The sequence below is a fragment of the Acinonyx jubatus genome, chromosome C1 (genome assembly GCF_027475565.1).
Source record: "Acinonyx jubatus isolate Ajub_Pintada_27869175 chromosome C1, VMU_Ajub_asm_v1.0, whole genome shotgun sequence".
NCBI lineage: Eukaryota > Metazoa > Chordata > Mammalia > Carnivora > Felidae > Acinonyx > Acinonyx jubatus.
In genome coordinates this window covers 171,901,995-171,929,427 of record NC_069381.1, presented here as the reverse complement: position 1 = coordinate 171,929,427, position 27,433 = coordinate 171,901,995, and the positions used below count along the sequence as shown (strand labels likewise).

Below are 27,433 nucleotides of genomic sequence, written 5' to 3'. Positions count from 1 at the left end.
TATGAGTCTCACTTTGCACTACCTTTACTACCATGGATAATTTACATTTACTGAATGTTTTTTTTAATAATTGTTATTATTCACCCACATTGAAAGCTGTTTTAAAGACTTGCTTTGTGATTGCCAAATATCTAATCAAGTACTGGGTTTGAAAGCATGGCAAAACTTTTACTAGAAGCTTAAGGCAGGGTTTAGACTCAACTGGATAGAAAACCCTTCTCATGAAAAGTTCCCACTGCCTTACTATGTTGTTGTTGTTTAAGTTTATTTATTTATTTTGAGAGAGAGAGAGAGAGTACATGAGCAAGTGTGAATGGGGAGGGGCAGAGAGCGGGAGAAAGAGAATTCCAAGCAGACTCCATGCTGTCAGCACAGAACCCTTAGTTGGGGGGCTCAGTTCCAAGAACCGTGAGATCATGACCTGATAAAACCAAGAGCCGGACTCTTAACTGACTGAGCTACCCAGGCACCCACGCTAGTTCTAAAAAGGACCCTAGAGGAGGGCAAAACACCTTAATCAACATTCTACTAAGACCATACAAAGTGAGAATGAAATAACACCTGAAAAAGAAATTAGGGTTGTCAAAGAAGGGGGAAATGAATACTGAACAGCCAAAATAGCCAAATATAATGGACATTTCATAATTAAAGTAAATCAATGCTTCTGTCTTACATGGTTATACTTTTACATTCTCTATAAATATCAAGAGCCATTATACATTAATATTTTAGTAATATTAAGGCCCTAGAGTCAGACAGATATGCCTCACATTCTAGCTCTACCATTTCAAGTTGTAAAACTTGGAGCATATTTTGTAATCTATTTATGCCTTATTTCACATACACTAGTCATCTATTATGGCATAGAGTATTTGAAATTTCTAAACAAAAATCCACCATAATACAATATAATTATTGCACTCTGTCACTAATTTCATGGAAGCCATCATGAAGAGTAAAAAACTATACAATTCCAAATGTAGTTAGCTAATTAGTTGGGGCTAATTACTATTACTAGTATTACCTACCATTGTTAAAGGTTGCACTTATAGAGTCCTTGGCACTAAACAAGCTCTCATTAAGTGCTAGCTTTAATGACAGCAAAAATAACCATTATTATTTTAAGAAACCAAGAATATATATACAAGTGGATATTTTTTGCAAATGAGAAATAACTGGACTAAGAATTTCCTTAAGTTAGATAACAATTTAAGTATTATAAATTACACATGCAAAAATTGTACAATCAGGGTAAACAAAATCACTTTGCCTTCATAGAATAACAATAATAATACTGCTAATATAATTATTAAAATTACATTTACATGTGCACCTGTTTTGATCCAGACACAATCCATAAAGCCTTCTAACCAGGAAAGATAATAGTAATTATGAAAAATAATAATATCAGAACTTCTCAAGGAAGTGGGCAGAAGAGGATCCAGATTTTCTAGGACCTGAAGATTTTAATATGAGAGGCTAAAAAGTAATATAAAATTATGAATATATACTTAAGTACAGGATCTTGGAAGGATTTGTTATTTGCCACTTGGTTAGTCGGCCTCTGGAAGGAGGTACTGTCGTTATCATGATTTTATAGATAAGAAACATGAGCCACATAGTGTTGATATAGCATGACCAAAATCACACAGATGGTGAATGTTAGAGATAGATATCAAAGCTGATATTGTGCTTTCATTTTACACATGAGAAATTGCAGTTTCAGTGAGTTTATGTAACTTGCCAGAGGTCCAGAATTACTGAGTGGCAGAGGCAAGACTAAAACCCAGATCTGTCAAACTCTAAAGTTCGTACTCTCTATGCTAAGCTTTTGATGCCAACTCACGAAGAATTCTGGCACAGGATATTGTATTTTTTTTTCAGATTTTCATTGCTTTTGATCAAAGAATCAAAAGAATGAGAGTTAGCCTAGATCCTAAAGGAATTAAGGCTAATTTCAAAGATGAGATGGCTATTTTCTCTAGGTACATAAGCAGAGGTAGTTTTTATATGCTTTATATCAGGTATCACTGTATCTCTTATCTACAACGCAGTCCTCTGTTATGTCATAGAGTATTTGAAATTTCTAAACAAATATCCACCATAATATAAATACTCTATTCTTTACAAATATAGAAAAGCTTTGTTATAACTTTAGAATTCAAGAAATTACTCCTTTTGATTTCATTACTATAACTCTCCATAGAACCACCTTTCCCCTTTCATAGTATCACATATGTAAATTAAGTAAATTGATGGTTCTCCCCTTAAGAATATAAATGAAAAAGTGTATCTTGATATAATATGTTGAGACCAGAATAAAGTTAGTGGGAAATATAAATATTTCCACTAAACTTATTTCTCATAGTGTGTCTAGGCATTGTAAATTTTTTTGCAACTTGACAGGCTAGAGGAAGGTGTTATGGTAGTCTAGCATTCCTTTATATTTTTGTACCATTAGGGTGTACATCAGATAAAAGGAGATTTTAGAATTTATCAATTATCCAACAGTTAGATTGATATGAAACAGTAGCCATAACATTTGAGATTCTTTAACAGGTCTTAGTAACTCTTTAATAATTCTTTCTCCTTTTCTCTTGTATCACTCAATACAAACATACACTACATTCATAGGTATAATGTTAATTAGTAATCTCCTTAAACTACTAGTTCCTAGGAAGGCACTTTTATGATAAGGAAATGTTACACTGAGCTCATACTCATGAAACTCACTGGTTTTACCTTATGCCGTGTTGGAGTTGTGATGGGATATTAGGACAATATAATGATCTTAAATGTTACAGATCAGTGGTTCTAATCTTTCAGTTAGTTGTTGGTTCATGATTTTTAAAAATATTCACAGAAAAATGGGGCACCTGGGTGACTCAGTCAGTTAAGCATCTGACTCTTGATTTCAGCTCAGGTCATGATCTCACAGTTCATGGGATCAAGCCCTGCTTTGGACTCTGTACTGACAGTGCAGAGCCTGCTTGGGATGCTCTCCCTCCCTCTCTCTCTTCCCCTCCTCCACTCATGCTTGTTCATGCTCTCTCTCTCAAAATAAATTTAAAAAAATATTCACAGAAAAATAAGAAAACTAATGACACCATAGAAAGTTTTTCATTATGCTAAAATTATTTCTTTTAAGTAATCACCTTTTATCTGAGATTATGTTTTTCCTTCTTTTTAGATGTTAAAATATTTTTTCTTTCATGTGGCTAAAGTAAGCGGAAGGGTTTTTTTCTTTTTGGCTGCCTTAGAAAAATTAAAAATTAGTATTCTCTGTAAAGCACATAATTTTTTAAGTAAAATGTTACTTGACTATAAAAATCTAAAAATATAAGGGGTTCCTGGGTGGCTCGGTTGGGTAAGCATCCATCTTTGGCTTAGGTTGTGATCTCTCCATTCCCGAGTTCAAGCCCCACGTTGGGGACTGTGCTGACAGCTCAGATCCTGGAGCCCATTTCAGATTCTGTGTCTCCCTCTCTCTCTCTGCCCCTCCCCTGCTTGTGCTCTGTCTCTGTCACTCTCAAAAATAAATAAACATTAAAAATATTTTTTTTTAAAAATCGAAATATACAAGAACCAGTATTACATAGAAATTAGTATGACATATATTTTTAGCTAAAGGAATATGTATGTATCTTAAAATCCTTGTTGAAATAACCCTTCTCAAGAAAAGTATCTAGTACCAGAAACCTTGTTTTCTCTTTCTTGTATCTTTGAATGGATTGACATATATGTGGATGTGGATTTGCCTTCTTGAACTACATTGCTTCTGCAAGCACCACCCATTGGTAGCGTTACAGAATTCCTTGTTTACTATTATGTTATGCTGCACAAAATCGTCAGAAGCCAGGGGCATATTTTAGGACAAAGGAAGTATAGCAATGAGCTCATGTCCAAAAATTTATATATTTACATATATAAATTTATATATGTATTTATAAATATATATATAAATTTATATATATATACACTACTAAAATTTATATATTTTCTATCAACAGGACCTTTGGTTCCATAGGTTTAGAGATACCATTTCCCAAAGAGTAGACTATTTTCCTGGACTTAGTCCCAAGTCCCAGGCCATTTTGATCTCCTATGCCACTGAACCAACAAGAAGAGAAAAGGTCACTGTACCGAACAGGGTATTTGATGCTGATGACTAGGAGGAAATTGGACTGCTCCAACTCAGTAGTGCCAATGAAAACTAGGTTTATGAGATGCCTTCAGGTGCCTTTTAGTGCTGCTATGCCCAGTAGTGTTTCTTCTTAGAAAACTCTAAGAACACAGTAGACCAGTAAAACCAGTTAGTACTCAGCTTAAGCAGAAAAGAAGGTCTGGCGTATCCACAGGTAGAGTCTCACTTGGTTGAGGCAGAGGGTAAGAGAAATGTTGAATAGTGGTGGAAAACAGTTATAATTGTCAACTTTGGCCTCAATGCTAATGACAGAAAAGGACTATAGTAGCTACAGTTTTATATCACTTAATAAGTTACTTTCTACAACATCCTTCCCCCCCCCCCCACCACCACGGCCCCACCACCACCACTATATGGAGAACACAAGAGTACTTAAAACCTTAGGTTTTAGGTAGGAGTAAGAACTAATTAATGGTACCCTTTTATGATAAAGTAGCTGATCAGACCTCATGCTTTCAAATGTAGAGACAAGCTTTAGAAAGAAGACAAGAGGCAAAAAAGTGGACTGTGCTAGGTATCTTTGATCCTTCGGATTCACTTTATCTCCTGTCTCCATCCTGCCCTATTTCTTCAGGAGGCTGATCCCTATGGATTACATCAATAAGATCACCATTTACACTGGTTTGGAGTTAAATGCAGTCTTTGGGGAGTCCTGGCAGGAAGTGAGAAAGAGAAACAAAGAGACAGAGACAGAAATACAGAGACAGACTAAGAGTGAGAGAGAGAGTGAGAGAGAAAACAGAAGAGGAATATCAAGGTATGTATTCCCATAGCTCTCCCTTTGTGAAGTTGCCTTGAGCTTTCAATGCCCTCACATAAAGGTCACATCATCAGTATGGCTCCTGTCAAGGTGGTGTGCTCTATCTTCACTTTTGTTTGTTCCTTCTCGATTGTAGTCTCCTCCCTCCTTTTGACACTTCAGGCATAGGGGTACTGATAGCAAACTGCTGTTCTATTTGGATCCCTACATTATTCTTGTATTTCTCCCCAAATTTGTAATTTGTATTTTGGGAATAAACTCTTTTTGAATTATCTGAATGTATGTGAGCCATGGTTTCCTGTAAGAACTCTGACCATCTGTTTTCATTTCACTCTAAGAGTAGAACACTCTGGAGATGGAGGAGATTCAGGTCACAAAAAATCATCAGGAAGAATGTATATGCAGGAACAGAGAAATCAGGGCAGAGAAACAAACCCACAAAGTGTAGTACTTCACCAATAGAAAATCCACTATTAATTGTAGAACATATAATTTATAGCAGACACTTTATACAATACATTGGAACAATGGATTAATAAATTCTTTTAAAAATAAATAGATTTCACATAAACTATGGTATGAACTTTCTGATGAAAATAAGGATTCCTGCAAAAGAGACATTGCAACTCAAATCAGCATGTGTAAAGAACAACACAGGACAAAAAGGAATCAGTAACACGTGATCAGTATCATAAGCAAAGGACATTCCGTAAGGACAGTACAAGACTACTCATAGTCATACCTACCTAAGAGGATTTCAGTCTCTCAATGTGGACAAAACTCTAAGTGAATATATATTATATTCTTTTATAGAAAATTATTTTCAATTAAACATTACTGACTGTATTGTGATTATTAACACCTGATTTTGCTTTTAAGTTTGTTTTCATAAGGTTCTAATTTCTTTTAATGTAGAAAAAAAACTTAGGTATTGTGATAAGTAGAATAGTGTAAATAGTGTACAGGTTAATAGATGTATTATGGTCCTGACCATAATGTGTTTTAAGATACACTGTTCTAGGGGTGCCTGGGTGGCATTAAGCCTCCAACTTCAGTTCAGGACATGCTCTCATGGTCTGTGGGTTTGAGGCCTACGTCAGGCTCTGTGCTGACAGCCCAGAGCCTGGAGCCTGCTTCAGATTCTATGTCTCCCTCTCTCTGCCCCTTCCCCACTCTCATTCTGCCTCTCTCCCCCTCTCTCTCTCAAAAATAAATAGATATTAAAAAAAAAAAAGATATGCTGTTCTAGAATGAAGTTGGAGGGGGAATACCATTATGACGAATGTATTTTTTAAATATTTTTACAAATATCTAGATATGCTGTTATTCATAAATGGAAAATACTATTTATGGAAAAAAAAAACAAACTACGTTTACTCCATTAAATGACAAGCATTTGCCTCTAATATTGAAACCTTACATTGCTCTAAGAGTTCCTGATTATATCCATTTCCTATTGCACTTCCTTTTTTCATGTTTTTGGATGAATGAAACAAGATTGAACAAGTTGTATGATACAATTTTACTTATTAGTGGGATGTTTTGTAGTTTTTCACAAAGCATATTTCCTTTCCCTTTAATTTGCCCCTTTGAAACTAACTGTGCTTGTGAACTTTTTATCTTGAACCAAAATATTTTCTATTATATCTCTGAAATAGTTACAGACCTACTTGTCTTATAGCAAGAAGTTTCAGTCAGTTATATTATGCACTGGATTTATTTTTAAACTCCCTAAAAAATGGTTATCTCTGTACTAGCTCCATCTATTATGCTATCTTATGGGTAGACCTCTTATTCATAAGAAGAGAGGAAATAATAGTTATGTCATTAAAACAGCTAAATACGGTGTGAACTGAAGATGTTAGTGAAAATGGTGATAGAAAAATTACATATGAATATGGACATAGATATGGATATAATAGAGATAGAGATACAGAAAGAGAATTTTAGTTTCAGTCACTACTTGATGTAAAATAAAAGTACAACTTTATGCTATGTTTAAAATCTAAACTTCTAAAAATAAATGACATTGACTTCAAAAGTCAAACTAAAATAGATATCAATTTTATCAACAAGTTAATAAAAGAAATATCTCACTTCTTAGCTCAGTGGTTTTATAGATGCATTGATAAATTATTAGGTAAACTACACAATTCAAGTTTCCAAATAATAATTATATTATAATTTGATGTTAAAATTGAAATTACTTGGGGAGAATGGAGTAGAGAAAACAATGGAGTTAGAGGCACCAAACTACAGAGGGCTCTCTCAGGAAGAGTCCAAGAGGGAGGGAGGTATTTATCTTGGAGGTTTTGGACTAGGAAGGGTGAGGTAGTCAATACCTAGAATTATTTTCTAACATCTCATCTTATAAATATCTTTAAATGTAATTTATACATAGCTGTTGTTATTTATTGCAGCATTTTAAGAACCTGGGGTGTTAGCAGATGCTGCCTAGTTTAGACAGTAAGAGGTTTTATTAATTATCAGCTTCACATTAATTATTTACATATGAAGAGCAGAGTTGTTTGTCAATTTTTATAATTTTTGTTATAACTTCTCCCCTCTTTTAGAAAACTTGCAATTTTCATTGAAGTTTTCTCCAATTGAAAATAATTCTTGAGGCACTTGGGTGGCTCAGCCAGTTAAGCATCCAACTCTTGATTTTGGCTCAGGTCATGATCTCATGGTTCATGGAATTCAGCCCTGAGTCAGGTTCTGCGCTGCGTGTGGAGCATACTTGGGATTCTCTCTCACTCTCCCTCTGCCCTTCTCCCCTGCTTGAGCTCCCTCTCGAAAGAAAGAAAGAAAGAAAGAAAGAAAGAAAGAAAGAAAGAAAGAAAGAAAGAAAGAAAGAGAAAGGGAGGAAGGAAGAAAGAGGAAGAGAGAGAGGGAGGGAGGAAGGAAGGAAGGAAGAATTCTTTGTGAAAATTAGTACAATTAGAACCTGTTGCAAAGCATTAATTAAATATGTAGCCTCAACAACTGACTTAATTCCTCCATTTCTGATTCTTGCTTCGACTTACACAACATGCATTTCAACCTGTCTAATGTCCTGTCTATTTAGGCAGGAAACTAAAATGTTACATTTCCCAGATTCCTGGCCAACTATGGCTCTGGGTGTGATTTGGATTTTTCCGAAGAGATGCATCTGCTTGAGACTTAGATTCGAGAAGTAAATCACTAGAGAAGAGCGGCTAAGCCTCAAGTTTCTCTTTTCCTTAAGTAGATCAAGTAGAAGATAATCATTGGACAGCAGTTTTCTGATTCCTAGTCTCCAGCCAAAGTGGCGGGATTCTAGAATCATCAATTCTGCTGGTTATTACCTCGCTCCAAGACTGACAAAAGTAGTGTAATTCTAGAATCAGTGACCAGAAATCTCAGATTGTGTTTGTCATAGATGGAATCTTCAGTGGGCTGGTCTTACAGTATTTTACTGGAAGTGATTCTTAGGAGTACAGGTTAATGACTGATCCTCCAGTCTTTTCCAGAGTTTTGTAAGTACCATTCCCTGTATTAAAACCCTCGTCGCTTAAATTAGATAGGAGAATCACCATTAACTTCAGTTGAACCCATACTAAACATTAACTCATGGGGCTGTTATGAGGATAAAATGTAGGTGATGAAATATAAAAGCAATTCAGAAGCCAGTGTTTGGCCATCAGTAAATGTTAGAAAAATTAGTAAAGACATCTTTTAGTGAATGTATTTTATTTGTATAAATATATATCTTTTATTACATAAGCAAAATCTAAGATATTCTGTATGTTTTGCCAGAATTCTCAGTTAAATAAATTTTCCAGTGTCAGTGTTATTTTTATTTTTGACTTGTATAATGTTGCTTCTCTTTATTATGTTCTTTGTTTCCACAAAAGTCAAATACAAACATCACCAAGCCAATTGAAATTTGAAGAATCAGTCTATATGTGTGATTGCTGGTGGTGTCAGTCATTGATTTAGAGTGTCAAAAGATAAATTGAAAAGTGGTTTATTCTTACAACTAATCATTGTGGCTCCACTGTAATTCACTGATTTCACTGTGTATATCCATACTAATATTTTTCCTTCAAATCTGGAATTGTTTCAAACAAATATTTAAAGTAATTTTATTTGGCTTTTCCTTGTATCCAACAAAGAATTATAGACTACAGAAATACTTCCAATAATTGAAGGGAAATAAATAAATATATGGCTGTTTATGTAGTGTTACTACATCAATAAATAAATAAATAAATAAATAAATAAATAAATAAATATAAATAAATAAATATATGGCTGTTTATGTAGTGTTACTTTTCAAAGATAAAGGCTCAAGAAAATGTAAAGTAAATTAATATATGGATGTTTATGTAGTGTTACTTTTCAAAGATAAAGACTCAAGAAAATGTAAACTAAAAGCCTATTGCTAAGTTATGCAAGAGAGAAATAAATATGCTACTATACATAGTATAAGATTGTACAGTATAAACATGCACACACACCCCCATGCTTCCTCAATTTACATTGCATGTTTTCTCCTTCACCATAGGTTTTCGCCCCCATTGCCTCTTCCCATTGCTTCACTCTACTGTGTTTGGTATATGTCCTTAATATGTATGTACTCTTATTTTTAAATAATTTTATTTTATGGCTGTGTTTTCAATCTGTACAAATGATATTTACCTACGAGTGTAATTTCGCCAATTTTTTTCATTTAACATTATAGTTGACGATTTTTGTTTTATATTTATCTAGTTCCAAGTGCTAAATTCTGCACAGTATCCCATTCCAAATCATTTTGAATTTTTCTGTTCATGGATACATAAGTGCCCCCAATTTCCTGCTACCACAGCCATGCAGTAACAAATAGTGACAGTGTCATTGGGCAAACAGTCGGTGGGACTGCAGTGTGAGAGAAAAACACACAGTTACAGTCCCAATAAGGGTTGGTAGTTAGCCTTCCATAGTAGCACTGACAGCTTACGCTCCCATCAGCAAGATTAATCTGCTCTTAATTTTCTATAGTCTTTTCAACAACTTGGTACAGTCTGCTTACTTATTTCACGTCTGAAGCATAGAACACAATAGCTAATAAGAAAATATATAATCTTATCTATCAAAACCAGAGCATTTTTAATAGCTAAGAAGAGATAATGATAACTGCAAAGATATATAAATCATAAACAGGTTATGCTAGGCAAACCAGGTCGTTCACCCTGTGACACTGATGTTTTAAATATTTGATTTATTTGATTATTTGTAAAGTTGGACATCTCCTCATGAACACTTTAGCTAGCACATTAATTCTAAAAAATACTTACCTCCTTTGAATGTTTTTCTCTTAGTTTCTGGTCTTTTTCTTGTTAATGGGCAGAGTTTACTCTGTTATCTTAGGTTCTAATCCCTTGGTATTAGTCACTTCCCCCAGCCTGTAATTCACCTTCTTGAATTCTCTATTGTTTCCTTCACTGAAGAGAAGTGTGAATAAATACATTTCATTCACTGGGGACTTTGGCAATACTTCATGACATCATAGTAACAAAAATAGTCTCTCTTACTTTTAGAATTAGTACTATACTTTGCCTTTCACACTGAAGTCTTTGATCCACCTAATAGTTACATATAGATTTGAGCTCCAGGTAAACTTCATTTTTCTATAGATTTAAGCCAGATTCTCATTCCCACCATCTAAACAATCGGTCCTTTCCCCCACAAATTTGTTAAACCATGACAACCAAGTTCCCCTGTGTTAATGGAACTTTTTTTTTTATTGTTTTGTTACATTGTTCTAGTTGGGGCTTTTTTGGTCATATGCACATATCATGAGGTTTTGATTGTTGTATCTTTACAGTGTGTCTTAATATCTGATAAAGGAGACATTCTTTTGTATTTAGAACTCATTTAGCTATCTTTGGGCAATAACTCTTACATTAAAAAAATTATTTTATTTTTGTTTTTTAATTTTTAAATGTTTATTTATTTTGAAGGAGAGAGACAGAGTGTCAGCTGGGGAGGGGAAGAGAGAGAGAGAGAGAGAGACAGAGAGAGAGAGACAGAATCCGAAGCGAGGTCCAGGTTATGAGCTATCAGCACAGAGCCCGATGTGGGGCTTGAACTCACGACCTGTGAGATCATGACCTAAGCCGAAGTTGGACACTTAACCAACGGAGCCACCCAGGTGCCCCTTACATGAAAAATTTTAAATCAAGTAATCAAATTCTACAAAACTTCTGGAATGTTAATTTTAATTGTATTGAATTTATAGATTAGTTTGAATGCTAGAAGCTTTACAGAGTATGTATATATACACCACCATCATGGTGTTCAGAAGCTAAGCTGCTGTCCTCACACATGATTCATGCTTGTTTTTTCTTTTCCTTCTGAATCTGATAGTAGAACTGCAAGGTAGCACCTATGCCGTATCTAGCTTAGGAGAGTCTGCGAAACTCTATTTATGTTTTATGCCTCTGCAGTAAAGGAACACAGGCTAGGGAAGCTGGTATCTATGTTGATAGTCCCAAGTCAGAGCATCTGTTCCAAGGAGAGTAAGCATTAAAAAATTTACTCCTACCCATACCTCATGTTTCCCATGCCAAAAACACACCAGTTTCCTCCTCATGTAGCAAACTTCAGGAAAAAATGTGGACTCCCGTGTTGTTTATAGAAAAAATATATATATTTTTGGCTGGCACAAGCATTGTGGGCTTCTTGGCAGTCAAATCCCTTTGCAAATTAATAAACTGGTATGCTAGGTTAGCTTGTCATATGACTTCTTTCCAGAAAATCTTATCATTAACATAAAATCATCAAGTTTCTAGATCTTAAAGTAATGTGATATATTTCTTATAAAAATAGCTGCTATAATTACTTTTGTCCATGTATGCATGCACCTTTAATGTGGTTTTATACTCTCCCATCACTAGGTGATGTTTATTTCCCATTCCTTTGAATCAGGGCTGGACTTCTAACTTGCGGTTTCCAATATGATCTTAGAATCCTCAGGTAATTGTTTGAAGAAGTTGGGGTCAGCCTCCTGAAGGATGAGAGACACCACAACACAGCTTACAATCAGCACCAAACTCAGATGTGAATTGGGCTGTCTTAGACCATACAGTTCCAGCTGAGCTCTTAGTTAACCAGAGCCATGATCCCAGTGAGACCAGAAAAAGACCACTTAGCAAAACCCAGCCCAAATTTCTGATCCACAGAATTAGGGTAAATAAAATGGTTGTTGTTTAAGCAAGGCTGGGAAAACCACAACCACAGGCCAAATCCATCCTTCAGTTTTTTATGTATGGGACTTCAACCTAAGAATCAATCATTTTTATATTTTTAAGAGATAAACAACAATAATAACAACATGCAAAAGCAACTGCATGTGGTCCACACTGTGTAAAATATTTACTGTCTGGCCTTTTACACCATTTTAAACCACTGTGTTTGGGTTGTTTATATGCAGGAATACATAAAGTGCATGTCAAAGCTTGAAACTTGCTTATCAAACCAATTGAAGTGATTCTTTGGTAGAACTAAATTTAAAAGAAAATCTGCATACATTGAAGGTAATTTTATTCCTTCTCACTCAAACTGAATGCATAAATATTCATATGTATCACTCATAATGAAACTATCAGGATCATGTATGGATATAAAAACATTTTATAAATTATCAGGTACTATAAAATATAAGGTGTGATGATTGATTTTGAGAATAAACAGGTAAATGATGACTAGCTTCTGGAACATAATGGAAGCTATAGCAAAGGTAGTTTCCAAAGTAAGTTAGCATTAGCCTTATCAAAACATGAGAAAATTAATTTAGCAAGAAAAACATTTTAATGCTTTTACAATTTTTCACTGATTTCCCACTCTTTAATGCAGTCAAGAATTAATTAAGGTGATACTTGCTTATATCAGCTACATAGACATACGTGTTGAATCATTAATTTTGCATAATTTAGTCAATGTTGGTTGATTTAGCAATTTTTCTATTAAGACCATTTTCACCTTACATGAATTTTTTAAGATAGATAGGTGATGTTAAATAGATTGATCGATAGATTATAGATAAATTTAGTTATTAGTAATTGCTTGGATTCCCAGGCATATGCTTTGCAATTATGTTGCCCTGAGTTGTTACCTAAAGAACTCAATCATTTATCTGAAGAAATGCATATTGTAATATTTATGTATAAATACTTCCAATATTATGAAATATACATTTTTACTATACATTGTTGCAATACAAATTCTTTTATGCACATTAATATGTTCTAATATCTCTGTTATTATCCTAAGAGAAGTAGAGAATGGATCTTAGGTAGACTGAACATGTATCCAAGTTTGCTGTAAATTCAGGTAAAAAATTGCTGTAAATTCAGGTAAAAATGTAGTCCTTCTTCTGGAATCCCTTAATATTTAAGCTCCTTCACTGTTAGAGAACTTCCAATTTGCAAAATAAATTATATGGTTACCATGATATCGGGAGAAAGTAGCAATCTCCCCTACAAACTGTATTATATTTAAAAATGGTCTCCTTAGGGGTCACCTGGGGTGGCTCAGTTGGTTAAGCGGCAGACTCTTGATTTTGGCTCAGGTCATGATCTCATGGTTCATGGGATCAAGCCCTGCATCAGGCTCTGCACTGACAGTGCAGAGCTTGCTTGGGATTCTCTCTCCCTCTCTCTGCCCCTCCCCTGCTTGCACATTTGCATACTCTTCCTCTCAAATAAATAATTTTTAAAAATGCTCTCCTTGTACCAGTATCAATAAATCTTAGATTTATACCTACTTACCATGGTAAGTAGTTTCAGTTGCCAATTGCCTTTCTTCATTACCTATATTTATATATTCCTTTGTTTCTCAGCTATAAAGTCAACTTCTTTATCTACTATGGTAATTCAGATTTGATCCTATTGTTTTATTCTGCATGATTATCAGATAATCTATACTGATGGAAATCTTCTTTCCATCAATAATAAACTAATTATAGATAGTTGCAGGACAAAAACTCTCATTACCATTTCTCTTAGTAACATCATTGAAATGTTCACATTCACATTTTACCATGGCAAATAACGTTCCCATATGCATTGCTTTAGAAATCAACAGAATACCATGGTGGATGGTTGCATGAGTCACTCTATATCCATATTAAACACAACCCATCCTTTAAAAAAACCACTGATTTTATTGGTGTGTAGAAAAGAGGGATTTTTTATGTGTAGGTTTTATTACAAAAACAAGAGAAATTTCATAACTGCTTTTGAATATATATTACTTAACAACATTGTAATTCACTGTAATTATTTTCCTTTTTGTTCCTTCCAAAGTATTTATTCTTTTAAGTGAACCCAAATTTTTAATACACCTCTATCACATAAAGTTGATCATGTGCTGTGAGTTTCAAGTAATTTTTAGCAAACCACTCTTTCACCATAATATCACGGATCATAAGATTTCTGATTCATTCTGCATAAGTATATTATTTTATATACGTTTTCCTAACTGTGACTTAAGAGTATTATTTTTGTCAGTCTATATTTTTGAAGACTTTTGTTAACAATCATCTTCCAAGGACCAACAATGAATGCTACCAATGGCTATTGCTTTGTACAGATAAGACAGAGTCTCTTGTATCTATATACCCTCTCTAATGCACTCAACAAATCAGGTTCATAGTGACATAATTGCTTGTTGTATAAAGTATTTTTTAAATTAGAAAGGATAATACATAGGAAAACGTGATCATACATAGGAAGGATTATACATAGGATTAGTATATTAAGAGAATGTATTGAATCTTCGTTGTTTTATTTTGGAGAGTGAGTTTGTCTGTTTCCTTTATTTTCATTATGTCAAGTTTAGGTGTCATTTTCATTATGTCAAGTTTAGGTGTTCAGAAACCCTATGCCCTAATTCTGTGCTGTAAATCCCAGAGGATTTTTGTCTTGTTCCATTCCCATTCAATATAGAGATCTAAAGTTGTGTTCCAATTCTGATATGAAATGCAAATACCTAAAACAATTTTTTGTATCCCTTGCAAAGTTCTGTGCAACCTCAGCAATGTGTTCTGAGAGCCATGTAGTCTCCACTGCAAACTGTTTCTGCTTCTGTTCCTACAAAATATACGAAGCTGAGAAAAACTTGCATAGAGCAAATGGAGGATTCATTGTTACATAAATCGAATTAGATGCCTAGGAATATAACCTGCATAAACAATTAACAAGACTAGAAATATTATGTTCTGTGACTAATATAACACACTGGAAGTGCCATCCATTTCAGACTTAGGTATAGATATGTAACAGAGTAATTAGTTATATCCTTTGGTCTAAGGAATAATTAAGTAAATTATTTATCAATTATATTTATTTTAGATTTAGAACTTTATCCATATCTCTCCAAATGAGTTTTTAGTAATATTTCTTATGATTGTAAGTGACTTTTAGTATTACATATTTTACACTGTTAAAGTAGTCATTGCTAACCAAAGTTTCACAATTAAACACATTTTTACGAATGATGTTATATGTGCTACTGGACATTAGGAATCAATAAAGCAGATACTCTACCACCTTCAGAAAGTTTATAGCCCCATAGGGCAGATCTAAGATAATGTAAAATTAGAGATTCTAACCCAATATAGGAGTCTTTGAGGAAACGATGCTTACAGTGGAATAGTTTAGCCTGACAATGGGGTGGGACAAAGTCAAGGCATGGAAGGACATGTGCAAAAACTGTTTCGGTATAAGGCATTTTGCAAGAGAAACTGATCTGTAGAGGCAGGTTTAGCTGATGGTTATGATATCTAGGGGTTATACGGAGGTTATGATAAAAAGTGTCTATAGGATGAATTTATTCCATATTAAGCATTTAGGTTTTTAGTGCTTGAGCATATATGTATGTAAATATGTTTACATACACATATTTAAATATATATATTATATATATTACATATATTGATTTAAAATGTTTTGTAAGTGGGGCGCCTGGGTGGCTCAGTCGGTTAAGCGTCCGACTTCAGCTCAGGTCACGATCTCACAGTCTGTGAGTTTGAGCCCCGCGTCGGGCTCTGGGCTGATGGCCCAGAGCCTGGAGCCTGCTTCCCATTCTGTGTCTCCCTCTCTCTCTGCTCCTCCCCCGTTCATGCTCTGTCTCTCTCTGTCTCAAAAATAAATAAAACGTTACAAAAAAAAATTTTTTTTAAATAAATAAATAAAATGTTTTGTAAGTAATAAAATACTTTGAAATTTCTTAATGTGCTACATATTAGCCAGGTACCATATGTGGACTAAATCTTAATCCTTGAAAAAAATTATTGTTCAAAAAACTATCTTAGTTCTGTATAGTCTTCCTGGTGAATTCTTTGTGCTATGTGAAACATGTCTGTAAGTTTAGCAAGAAACTAATATCTTGTAAATTAAAAAATAAATGTTTACCTAATTATTGATATCCTATGTAGCTTGTACCTAAACCTAATTGACAGGTACTTAACAATGTGGATTTTCTTCTTTTAATGAAGTGCTTATTTAGGAAATGTTCTAAACAGTCTTTATGAACAAAACAGTCATATTTTGTAAAGCAACAGTGACATCCAGTGACAACTGAGATTTAATCAAAGAATATGTTTTAGATTTGCTATACAAGGGAAAGAAAAAGTGTTATTAAGTATTAAACTACACACATTTTTTCTATTTGTTTTAAATGTTCTAAGAATGTATCCATATAACAAATCATTGGGTGAAAATATAAACCAATCACTTAGAGAATGAAAAAATAAGCCATGGATTGGGAGAAAATATTTGCAAAGCATGGCTGATAAAGGATTATACCCAAAATATACGAAGAACTCTTAAAATGCAGTGTCCTATGTCACAAGGGAATTGCAAGTTAAAACAACAATATATCACTACACACTTAATAGATGGCTAAAATAAAAATATACCGATTATAACAAATGCTGGTAAGTATGTAGAGCAACAGGAATTCTCATTCATTGCTGGTGGGAATACAAAACGTTATGGCCACCTGCTGGGAAGTGTGCAGTTTCTTAAAAAGCTAAAAATGGTCTTATCATCTGGTCAGCAATTGTGCTCTTTAGCATTTACTGATATAAACTAAAAACCTTATATCCATACAGAAACCTACACACAAATATTTATAGCAGCTCTATACAGCAGTTTGCACCCCAAACTGGAAGCAACCAAAATATCATTCAGTAGGTGAGTGAAAAAACAATTGCGATACACCCCACACAACAGAGGAGTATTTAGCCATAAAAGGAAATGAGCTATCAAGCCACAAAAAGGCATGGAGCAAAGCTAAATGCATATTTTTCAAGAAAGCAAAGCCAGTCTAAAAAGACTATGTAGTGTATAATTCTAATTGTATGACATTCTGGAAAAAAAAAGCTATAGAGAAATTAAAATGTTTAGTGGTTATCAGAAGAGAGGGATGAATACATGAAGCACAGAGGATTTTTAGGGCAGTGAAACTATTCTAAAGATTCCATATGATGCTATAAAGGTGAATACATGACACTATGCATTTATTAAAACCCATAGAACTGTACAATTGTGAGCCTCAATTTTAACTACAGGCTTTAGTTAATAATAATATATCAATGTTAATTCATCAATTGTAACAAATGTGCTACATAATGCAGTAAATTAATAATAATGGGGTAATCTGAAACTGCTTGTATGGAATAATATGGAACTCTGTACTATCTTCTCATTTTTAATGTAAATCTAAACTGTCCTCAAAAGCAGAGTCTGTTAATTAAAAAAGAGTCAAACAACAATCATTTACAATATTAATCTCTTGCACTGAATGCATGTCTTCCCCTGAATGGTAGATCATTACCAAGATGTTTCATGGGATTATTCATCATTCTTATTGAATATTTGGAAAGTGAATATTGAGTGAAATGGTGAATGTGTAGGTATATTACAAACTTGCATAAATTAAATTGGGTGTTGTGTGTGTTTGGGATGTGGAGGACTTCACAGTCATGCTACTCTGTGGCACTGAGTAATTCAATATTTTCATTGTAGTTTATCATTTCTATCTTTATTTTATTATTTTTTAATGTTTATTTTTTGAGGAGAGGGAGGGGCAGAGAGAGAGGGAGACACAGAATCTGAAGCAGACTTCAGGCTCCCAGCTGTCAGCACAGAGCCTGACGTGAGGCTGAACTCACCAGCCACAAGATCATGACCTGAGCCAAAGTCAGACACTTAACCAACTGAGCAACCCAGGCGCCCCTAATTTACCATTTCTAAAACCATAGTGGTAAAAGTTAATACATGGATTTAAAAAAAAAAAAAATCACAATTTAATGCAATCATGATAGGATGAAAAAAATGGAATGCCCCCATTATGAAATTAACAGAGGTACATATAAAATGTCACATGAGTTACAAAAATATATTATAAGAGAGATACAATGTGATAATAGTTCACACTAAAAAGTAAATGTTAAGAGATCTTAGTTGACCACAGGTTTGATATAGCCTGTTCACATTAAAGGTTTTGATTTAAATTGCCTTAATTTTTTTAATTTCTATTTTTATTCTGGTTTTATTTTTTATTTTAATTTTTTTTTCAAAAACAAAGGGAGAAATAAGTCAATGGTGAACTCCAGGTGGCTAGACTGCATCTGGAATACTATGTTCAGTTCTTGTTGCCTATTTTAAGAGAGTCATTGACAAGTTAAAGCATCTTAAGAAGAGTTTAGGTGTTGAAATTTGTAATATTAGAGCTGAAGAAACTTGAGAATGTTTAAGCCAAGAAAGAAAAGCGTAAATAATCAGTAATAGTTACCTTTAAATACTTGAAGTCTCCCTGTGGAGATAACATTTTTTAGGCTTACAGGAAAATTATTAGCAATAGGTGAAACTTACAGGGAAACACATTTTATTTCAATGATTTTCACTTAAGCTAACATAACTTGTTCACACAGAATGACTATATTAACATAACATTAAGACACTTATTGATATATCCTTTCAACATAATTAGAACCCATTTCTATTTTTATGCAACATAAGTAAAGTCGAACGATAGAAATCTTGAGAGAAAAACATAGTTTTTGCTAATTACCCATTATGAAATTGTTAACAAATAATGTTAATATCTCTCCACATGAAAGGCTCAGAAGCACATAAAATTCTCCTTGTAATATTTAGAAATGACTTCTTTCTTCTTTCATCCCTAAGTTAGTATGTACATATTGTCTCAAGTAAAGATGATACAAAAATGTATAAAGAAAGCTTTAATCATCTCCACTCTTGTATTTCTTTTCCCACAATATTGACTTAATTTCAACAGTCTTTAGTATATTCTTTCATACTTTCCCTATATTCATATGAATATCTTAGATACACGCACATGTAGAGATTATTCGTTTCTTTTACAAAAATATGGGTCACAAATAGTACACTTGAACTTTGAAAAAATTCTCTTGACAAACATATTGACCATTCCTTAGATCAAAAGCCTGTTCAACCTTTTTTCTATTGCTAGATGTTCAGTATTCCAGCTATTTAGTTTTATATTGAAATCATGCTGCCTGCAACAAACATCTTTGTATGTGTATGCATGTAACTACTATTGCTTTTATTTTTACATGATATTCCATGGACACATCTTTTAAAGTGGAAATAATGGGTTAAAGACTATGTATTTTCTTGTTTGTTTAATATTATTACAAATTGGTTTTCCAAAACTTGTAACAAATCATGAAAAAAGTGAAAAAGAGTTTCATTTTCTCCTATTGTGTCATAGCACTGGATATTATCAAATTTTGAAAGTTTGGTAAATCTGAAGACAAAAATATTATTTAATTATTGCTTTAACTTGCATTCCTGTGAGGCTGAAATATTCCTAATGATCATGTTACTGTTTTATTTCTTCTTCTATAACTTGCCTGCTGTATTAGGATAATCTAGGATATACTCCGATAATATACTAACCCAGAAACTTTGATGGCTTAACACAGGAGAATTTTATTTCTCAATCACGTTACATGCCCAGAATGAATTAGCAGCAAACCCAGATCCACAGTCACTCAGGGACTTAGACTGGAAAAGACCCTTCAGTGTTATATCTGAACTACCTATAGTATTTGTTCCAAGAGAGCTTCCAAAAACTCAAGAATCGCAGAGGAGACATAAAAGCTCTTTGCAGCCTTAGCTTTCAGATACTATCTGTGACTTCTCATGCTACCTAGTCTTAGGGTATCAGACTGTTAGTAAGTCTGGGAAATACAAATGAGGTATATTTGGGGAATATTTGATGGCTATTAACCATGTCTGCCACAACTGCCATTTTTCTAGCTTGGTATTTGTCTTTTCTTAAATCAACTTATCAGAAATATTTGTAGGATATATTAATTTTTTATATTAAGATATATTTGTTTAGCCTTTACTACTATCATTTGTCATTAGCTACTTTGTGGTACCTTTTGCCACACAATAAAAATGTGTAGTTAAATATATCCCTTTTATACTTTTATCCCTTTTCTATTTTCTGAATATGTTCTGCATTTAGTAACACCTATAGCACTTCATTTTTCTACTATTTTTGTAAAGTATTTGTTCATTTTCTTTACATTTAAGCATTTACTTCATTGACAGTGGTTTTTAAATAATGAAATAAGAATCTGGCTTTTCTTTTGTCAGATGATTAATCAACCCACAGCAACATTTATTAAATAAACAATTTCCCACTGAATTATTTCCTATATAACACCATGTTAGACTCTTTTAGGCTTTTTATATATTCCACGAGTTTCTATGCACCTTAATGAGATAATATACTTTCTTTTGCATATGATGTTTTCATATTCAATTTTAATATCTAGTAAAGCAAGAACAGAACCTCTTCTTCCAGTTTGTCTTTGTAATTTTACTAGGTATAATTCTTCTGAAATATAAAATCTTATTTAAAATCTAAAGTAAAAATCAAATTATTATGGAATTGCTTGAAATTATTCATTAATTTTGCAATCATTTCTATTTAGGTACATAGTTTCTCCATTTTGCACAGGTCCTCTTTAATGCCCATCAAAAATACACCAAAAACAAATTATACAGATTTTTCATTTTTGCCATTAAATTTATATATGGGTACTCTGTCATTTACTGTTTACTATTTGTGTGTTCATTATTTGCTACAATAACAGAGTATTTTTTATTTCCATTTTGCAATGGTAATTGTTAATAGAGAAAAAAGGCTACATTGATTTTTTTTGTGTGTATTAACCTAAACAGTCAACAAATTTCCTTGCTGATGTACTTGTAGTTTCTTCAGTTTTCTAGGTATACAATCTGGTTGCCTACATCTAAGAGTAAGTTTCTCTCCCTATTTTAATGTGTATACAATTTTTTTTATCGCCTTGTTGCATTATCTAGAAGAACAGCACTATCCAACAGAATTTTCTGTGATGATGGAAATGCTTTAAATCTTCACTACCAACAGGGGAGTTACTAGGTGCACATGGCTAGTATAACTGTGGAATTGACTTTTAAGTTTGATTTAATTGTAAATCATTTAAACATTCACATGTGAACAATAGCTAATGTATTGGGCAGTACAGATGTAAAGTGCCAAAAATAATATTGAAAAATTTCATGATAATGGGCATTCCTGTCTTTTTGTTACTTTTAATTATCTCAGTGTTGCACTGTCTTACGTATTGTTTGCTGGTTTATCTGTGTATGTGTGTGTGTATGAATATTCTTCATTGTTTTTAAGCAATTTCTGTCGATTCCTCTTTCCTTAATAATGTTTAGATATTTAATTCTGATTGCATATAGAATTTTAACAAATATTTCTTGACATGTTTTTTCTTTTTTTAAATATTTGTATTTTTCCCTTTTTTTGTTGTTTATTTATTTTTGAGAGAGAGCACTGTGTGAGTGGGGGAGGGACAAAGAAAGAGGAGGACAGAGGATCTGAGGCGGGCTCCGTGCTGACAACAGAGAGCCCGATGTGAGGCTTGAACCCATGAACCGTGAGATCATGACCTGAGCCAAAGTGGACACTTAACCAACTGAGCCATCCAGGCACCCCTGGGGTTTCTTTCTAATGTGTATGTGTAATTGCTTATTTGATGCCCTAATTCTGAACAAAACTTATATTCCTAACTCCTTTCTGCTTCTGGTGTTATTATTTTCATGCTATGGGAAATTATATTTCTAATCAATGTATTTAGAAAATAAATAGTGCTAAGTGAATTATTCTAGAGTTTCCTAATGTGTTATGATATTAAGGTTATGATAAATATGTAAAATGATATAAGAAACATTCCCTTTTTCTATGATCTAGAATATTTCATGTTACATAAAGCTTTAATGTTTTATTCATAAAAATTTATGTTTATATAGAGCTGTTATTAAATAATAAGAGCTCTGTTTGTGTGATTAAAATTTAAAACACTGAAATAGAGTATGAACTGGGAAGAATAATGTTTTAGTTGGCAAAAATTTTATCCCATACATGCAAGTTTTTACTGAATTTAAATAATGTTTTAAAACTAAACCATATTCCTCTTTTTGACTTTTAATTGATTATTGGGAAACTAAAGAACAAATAAAGAAAATAAAACAGTACATCATAATTAAAGTGTAGTTGTTACTCAAATTGTTTTGCAGACCTTCCAGTTGTATTAAAACTCACTTATTGGGGACACCTGGGTGGCTCAGTCCATTAAGTGTCTGACTGGGGGTCAGGTCATGATCTCACGATTTTGTGGGTTGGAGCCCTGCATTGGGCTCTGTTTGGATCCTCTCCCTCTTTCTCTACCCCTCCCCCATTCACTCACACATGTTTGTTTTCCAAAAACAGCAGTAAATTATGTTGTTCTAATAAAGTCAATGCATTATGACAATTTTATGAAATAAAATGCCTGTATAAATGGTGAAAAAAAGTTTCCAAATGGGATAATAGCTGTCATCTGGAATACCTGGCAAATGCAAATGTACAAACTCTCTGAAAAGATACATAACCCAAGACAGGATTATCACAAATAATCTCACTGTGAAGCTGAAAACATTTTGAAAGTTATTTGTGTCATAAATAACCACTAGCAACCACATAGTCAACAGGATGATTAGAGTACCTAAAACTTCAAAAAAAAAAAAAATACTAAAGAAAAAAAAGGCCAGAAAGTACATATAAAATCATTAAATAAAAAACAAGAAACGAAAAGCATAAAACAAAAAACACCAAATTATGAAAAAAGGCAGAGTTCAAAGAAAATCAAATAGAATTAAAATTAAAATACAAGCACAAAAATTAAAAATTTATTGAATTGGGGCACCTGGGTGGCTCAGTCAGTTAAGTGTCAGACTTCACCTCAGGTCATGATCCCACGATCAGTGAGTTTGAGCCCCGCATCGGGCTCTGTGCTGACAGCTCAGAGCCTGGAGCCTGCTTCAGATTCTGTCTCCCTCTCTCTCTGCCCCTCCTCCTCTCATGCTCTGTCTCTCTCTCTCTCTCTCTCTCTCTCTCTCTCTCTCTCTCTCAAAAGTAAATAAACATTAAATAATAAATAAATTAAAAATAATAAATATTGAATCAATCAAACAGCAGATTAGACACAGAAAGAATTAATGAACTGAATATGAGACCTTGAGATATAACCCAGAATGCAGCACAGGGAGAAAAATAACCTTTTCTTCCTATTTCATTGAGAAAATAAAAGCCAATGGAAGAGAACTTCCAAATACACCCACCACCCTATCTGCCCATGTTATGCCACTCTACCCATGGACTCTCTAACACCAGCTACATAATTTGGGAGGCCTAGTAGCAAAAGGAAACTGTGGATCAGTTGATCAGAAGTTAAGATGGTGATAGCACAGTATTAAACCAGGCATAGAACCCTTCTTAGTGAAGTCCCCTGCATGATTGCATCAGTCTCACTGGCATGAACCCAGTGAGTTCAACCTTTACTTCTGTTTTTATTAATGAGCTGCTTGTCTCTGAGCGAAGCTCAGTACATCTCCCAAGTCACTAAATCTTAGCTCTTCTTAGTTATTCAAGCTCGCTCTTCCCAAATTAATTTATTAATTCAATGCATTACCAGTCAACAGTAACTGGTTTTGAAGAAACCGGCACACCAATATTAAACTTTATATGGAAGATGTAAAGAGTGAAAAAAAAATAGCCGAAAGAACTTTGAAATGTTTGAAACAGAAGATGAAAATGAAGATTTCAAAGCTAAAGATTTAAAAGTAACATTTTAGAAGAAAATGTAGAATAATATATTCATCCATGTTACGATAGGTAGAATTTTTTATATAAGATTTTTAAAGCACAAGCCATTAAGGAAAAGACTGATATATTTACCTGCCTCAGTATTAATCCTTATTTGACAAAAAAACAAAAACAAAAACCACCCACTCTAAGCAAACCAGAAAGACAACATACATATTTGGAGAAGGCATCTCTAATTCATATAACCAATAGAAAATATTTCCCAAAATATTTAAGAAACATTTATTATTTAAATAAAAACAAGACTGAGCTCGGGTGGCTCAGTCAGTTGGGTGTCCGACTTCGGCTCAGGTCATGATCCCATGGTTTGTGAGTTCAAGCCCCATGATGGGCTCTGTGTTGACAGCTCAGAGCCTGGAGTCTGCTTTGGATTCTGTGTGTGTCCCCCTCTCTCTGCCCCTTCCCTGCTCATGCTCTGTCTCTCAATAATGAATAAACGTTAAAAAATTTTTTAAATAAAAACAAGACAGAACAGCAAACCTAGTATTTTAAAGAGTCAAAGGATATAAACAGGCATTTCTCAGATCAGTAAATCAATAAATATGAATATTTCCTTACAAGAAATCTAAGAAATAAAAGCAAAATCAACAATAAGATGGCATTTCTTAATATCAGTATATCAGAAATTTAAAATTCTGACAACACTTTTTGGCAAGCATGTGGAGAAATAAGTAGTCTTATATAGTTCTGTGATGATCAATATAGAATACCTTGCATAACTAAAAACCTCTTATTCTACAATGCAGCAATTCCAATCTTACATATCTATTTAGAACATACGCTTAGATTTGTGCAGGGTGTCGTGTAAGAATGTTCACTGAAGCAAAAACAAGTGAAAGCAAGCTAATCAAACTAACTTTCCCTAAGCATAGAGATGAAAAAATTAATTGCCTTTTTTAAATAAATGGAATACTATACCAAAGCAAAAGTGAAAGAAGGAGATCCACAAATGTAAATACATATACATTTCAGAAATGTAATCATGTGTGAAAAAATGTAGTTGCAAACGAAATAGAGTAATATACTATTTATGTATTTTTTAAAAAACAATTGGCGGGGGGAGGGGGGTTGCGGCATCTGACTGGCCCAGTCAGAAAAGCAAGAGACTCTTGGTCTTGGGGTTGTGAGTTTAAGTCCCGTGTTGGGTGGGGAGGTTACTTAAAAATAAAATCTTAAGTAAAATAAAAAACAATTGGATGAATTATTTGTGTAAAAAATCATATATAGCAATGTACAACATCGTAAATGAAAAATATTCACCCCAACTTCATGACTACTAAAGAGGAAGAGAGACTGTGGAGTGGACTGGAGTTAAGGTTATTTCAGACAGTAAATAAATCTGGGTCCTTATTGATTATGAGTGGTACATGCTATCCACAAAGAATGAATAGAGCAAGTATCAGGAGAAATGTTTCAAGATGGAAAACAGCCCCCTAACCCATGTGCCATAAAAGAATGTTAATACTCACCGAAGATTATTTCCATGCTTAGTGACATGTAGATAATGAAGCCTGAAATATTACACTAAAGCAAATGCATATCAGTTGTCATCTATTTTTGTAAAAGGAAGGATACACTCCCTAAATAAGATAAACATGAAAAATCTAGATTGATCTTGTCACTTATGCATTTCATTACTTCAATTTTTGTGAGAGAATGAAAACCAAGTTTTGTCATACTTTCATGGTTTAGTCTTACTTTAGTCTTACTTTAATGAATGTCACCTGGATTCTGAATGACTTCAACATCAAAAGAAAGAAAAATGACTATTGTCAAAAAAGTGGAAATAGATACTCTTCTCCATCCAGATGGGTTTTTGGCAGGCACCTCACTTTCTAAACTCTCAAATGAATAACTCATATATGGATTTGACACAATCCTAGTAGAACTCAGAAAAAAAAAATCATGCCATGAAAATACCATTTCCTGAATTGGTTTTGCTTTTAATGGAACTGAATTTACAAGTACAGCACTTCTAATTAGCCTTGCTTTTCTGAGTGTGCAAAATGGACATCACCTGTTTATCACTATCTTTCCATTGGAATATAAGGGTTGTGGTTTTATGATTGCTCATTACATGTTAAGGTACCAATTATTCAACCTTATTCTGCTTACTTTCTAGAATACCTTTCTAGCCTGAAACAACACTCAATTTAAATTTATATTTTCCTGTTTCTTCTTTTAATTATACTCATTAAATTCTGAGAACGCTATTACCTACATTGACATTTTCCTATTATTCTTCTGCTTCCTTTTGCCCCTTAAACATTTTCCCCAAAGCCAGATCTTTTCGTCAAGTCTTCTGATAAATCCCTCTGCAATTATGACTTTGTCCTACCCAAACCACATGTTTATTCAGACAAAATTTGTCAACAAAGAAAATTGAGATAGTTTGTGCCATTACGTGGCCAAAAGCTATGTCATATGCCTGAATATTTCCCCTGACCCCTTTGATGAAAAATGCACTTAAATGTAAGTTCCAAGAAAACAGCAATGCTTATCTGGTTTGTTCACTGCTATAGTCCCAGTAGTGGCATGTAATAGGTGGTCAAAAAATAGCTGATAAATGGATTATTCAGAAAACACCTGTTTGTATTATGGTGAAGTAGAAAGCAGCAAAGCATTAATGATGACCATATGTTAAATATTAAAAGTTATTAATCACGTTAGTACATTATTGAATAAGATATTTTCTATCCTACTTAGACAATATACTTCATAAAGATGAAGTTGTAAAATATGTTATAAAGCTATAATTTTTATAGGGCTGAAAGTTGGCAAAATACCAAGGCATATCAATGTCTAAGGACATATCAATTGAATTTGTATTGTGCATATTTGGGTATCACTTAAATTGTCCAGTGATGCTTTGGATGAATAACAAACTAGATGCATGCACAATTCATAAGTATTTATGTGTTTATTTCATAGCATTGATCTTTTTTGACTTCATTTTAGCAAAATTAATAATTATAATCAACATATTGACAATTTTGTTCTACTTTAAGTATATGCAATTTCAAATATTTTGTCAAATGTAAATTAAATCTAAACATTTAAAAATTTCATATTTTCAAAAAGTTTTTTCTTTTAGAGTATTGAAAGTTATTTATTAAAATATATGTGCAAAGTGAACATTTTTAATGAATATCAAAATTTAAAAGAATGACTGAAATTTTAATAGGATTTTTTGAAAATATGAC

The 27,433-nt window shown here is 33.3% G+C and overlaps 1 protein-coding gene and 1 long non-coding RNA gene across 2 annotated transcripts in view; one reads left to right on the top strand and one right to left on the bottom strand.

Moving 5' to 3' along the window:
- Positions 1 to 8,363: 8,363 nt before the first annotated feature.
- Positions 8,364 to 27,433, top strand: part of TFPI (tissue factor pathway inhibitor) — a 105,493-nt gene continuing 86,423 nt past the window's right edge. Inside the window, exon 1 of the mRNA XM_027055048.2 lies at positions 8,364 to 8,461. The gene's annotated coding sequence lies outside the window, so the exon portion shown is untranslated. The remainder of the gene's footprint in view (positions 8,462 to 27,433) is intronic.
- The window catches only part of LOC128314082 (uncharacterized), a 34,680-nt gene continuing 16,552 nt past the window's right edge, over positions 9,306 to 27,433 (bottom strand). Inside the window, exon 3 of the long non-coding RNA XR_008295478.1 lies at positions 9,306 to 10,411. This is a non-coding gene — a long non-coding RNA (uncharacterized LOC128314082). The remainder of the gene's footprint in view (positions 10,412 to 27,433) is intronic.